We start from the raw sequence: 3,101 nt of genomic DNA, 5'->3' as shown, positions 1-3,101 counted from the left end.
AAACTTGAAGAATTGTTTAGTTTCATATGTTATAATCAATATTTTAATTCATTTTAATTGTCCAATGTTATTAGTCCACTGTCGATAGTCCACAATTAACAGTCCAATAATTCATATATAGTTTAATATATAATATTGGAATTAATTAATACGTATCGTGACCCGTATACATGTCTCAGACTCGATCACAACTCAAAGTATATATATTATTGTAGAATCAACCTCAACCCTGTATAGCTAACTCCAGCATTACTGCATATAGAGTGTCTATGGTTATTCCAAATAATATATATATATATATATATATATATATATATATATATATATATATATATATATATATATATATATATATATATATATATATATATATATATATATATATGCGTCGATATGATATGTCAAAACCTTGTATACGTGTGTCGATATTTAAAGTACGTAAAAATAAATAACAGAAATTAAATGATGATAAATAAAATTGCAAGAATATAAATTGCGATAAATAAAATGTAATCAGTTAGCTAGGAACAGTTAGCGTGGATTCTTAACAAAATTTCTCATAGTTAATTTGTTTGTTTCTAACAAATTTTATTTTGTCCAATGTTTTCTTCATTATGCCACTTGTTGGATTCTGATAGGTCAAAATCCAAATATAAAATTGAATGAAAATGATTATTCTGCGGTGAACGGATACGTATATCGGTGGTTGTAAGTAGGATAGTAAATGACTGTTGAATCAGATTCGAAGAATGTACAATGTAACTTATTAATGTGAAATCTAAATATTCCTCAGGTATTACCTACCCGTTAAAATATTTTCACCATTAACAATTTGTACGAAAGAATTTTTAATTACAATCTTTATGGAAAAAAAATATATATACCTATATATTTTCTTTGGATGTAATCATGGATTTAATGAGTCAATATGATATTAAACTCATTTGATTTACAATTAGAACAAGAATATATAATCTCTAAAACATTAGAGATTACATAATCGCTATGTCGAATGAAAATAAATGATGTAGAACGTCATGTAGAACGATGATTATACTCGAGGTACAGAATGAGATGTCGAAGCTGGTGACGCGGATGTTGTTGTTGGTGGTACTAGTGCTGTTGGTGCTGAGGCTGGTGATGTTACTGGTGTTGGTGATACTGCAGGTGCTTGCAAATTGTGTACCGTGCTCTCTAAAGTTAACACTCGAGCTCCGAGTTCTTTAACTTCTTCTACTAACCCTGGTTGGTTATCGGTGTGAGGTAAAGGTCGGATATCTTCTCTAGTTCCGTTAATGGCAGTCTCAAGACAAAAAATTCTTGCAAAAAGGGTATAAACGGTGTTGCGAACGGGTTCGCCTGTTAGCGGGTCAAGTACTCCAAGGTTAGGTGGTAGATTTGGTTCATGATATGGAGTACCTTCTTCCCTTCTCCATAGGGTGAGTATGTCACGAACCAACCCCCATTTTCTCCAGTAATCACGATAGTTGATTGGTTGGTGTGCTCCTGTCACGCTGTCTTCTGAGTCAGAGGAACTTGGTCGATTCGTAGAGGCCATCTTAAGCGATCACAGAAAAGATTTTTGGTATGAAAAGTTTAGTGATAGAAATTGATAGTTGGATGGTATTCTCAATGCATAATGTGCATAGATATATATAGTACCAGGATTCCTTAAATTACGGAGAAATTTACGAGAGATATCAGGCAAGGTCTACAGTAACAGATACGCTAAGATATGAATTTTGTCTATACACTTATTCATGCAATCAATGCAGTAAAAGGTGTCTAGGCTAAGAATAATGAGCATGTAATTTCCTAAAGATGATAAGCAGATGATTTCCGGAAAAAATGATAAGCGAAAATTTTGACATGCAGACACGGTCGAAGTCCAGACTCACTAATGCATCCTAACGACTATCAGTTAGACACACTAATGCAGACCTGGTTCGCTAAGACCACCACTCTGATACCAACTGAAAGGACCCGTTCATATACATTATAAACGATTCATAATAGTTGATTACATCGCGAGGTATTTGACCTCTATATGATACATTTTACAAACATTGCATTCGTTTTTAAAAGACAAACTTTCTTTACAACGAAAATTGACGGTATGCACACCATTTCATAATACATCCAACTATAATTGACTTAATAAAAATCTTGATGAACTCAATGACTTGAATGCAACGTCTTTCAAAATATGCCATGAATGACTCCAAGTAATAACCTTAAAATGAGCTAATGCATAGCGGAAGATTTCTTTAATACCTGAGAATAAACATGCTTTAAAGTGTCAACCAAAAGGTTGGTGAGTTCATAGGTTTATCATAACAGTCATTTCAATATATTAATAGACCACAAGATTTCAGTTTATAAATATATGTACACTCGCAAGTGTATAAAAGTATTCTATAAGTTGTAGGCACCCGGTAACAACCCTTAACATTCATGTTTTACCCTCTGAAGTACACCAGATCAGGTGTGTTTAAAATAACCTCGAAGTACTAAAGCATCCCATAGTCAGGATGGGGTTTGTCAGGCCCAATAGATCTATCTTTAGGATTCGAGCCTACCGTACATAGACAAGTAGTTTAATGTTACCAAGCTAAGGGTATATTTCTGGTTTAAACCCACATAGAATTAGTTTTAGTACTTGTGCCTACTTCGTAAAACATTTATAAAACAGCGCATGTATTCTCAGCCCAGAAATATATATTGCAAAAGCAATTAAAAAGGGAGCAAATGAAACTCACAATACTGTATTTTGTAGTAAAAATACATATGACGTCATTGAACAAGTGCAATGTTGGCCTTGGATTCACGAACGTATCAATATTGAGATTCAATATTGCAGGAAAAGTACGTAGACGCAACGGAGATGATAAACACTAGTTTGACTCACGAGCAATACTCCCGAACCATACCCATAACCTCCATAGCTTTAACCCATAATTTCCTTAGCTCTGTCCCGCTCGAAAAACAATTTCGAAATCACTCGGACAACTCTCCGTCGTAATATTTCATGTATACTGATAATATCTTGAAATAATAAGGAGTAAATATATATATGTAAATCGATTGAGAGAGTTTAGAGA

Source organism: Rutidosis leptorrhynchoides, chromosome 5, assembly GCF_046630445.1.
Source record: "Rutidosis leptorrhynchoides isolate AG116_Rl617_1_P2 chromosome 5, CSIRO_AGI_Rlap_v1, whole genome shotgun sequence".
NCBI classification, from domain to species: Eukaryota; Viridiplantae; Streptophyta; class Magnoliopsida; order Asterales; family Asteraceae; genus Rutidosis; species Rutidosis leptorrhynchoides.
Note: the sequence above shows the minus strand (reverse complement) of the source record.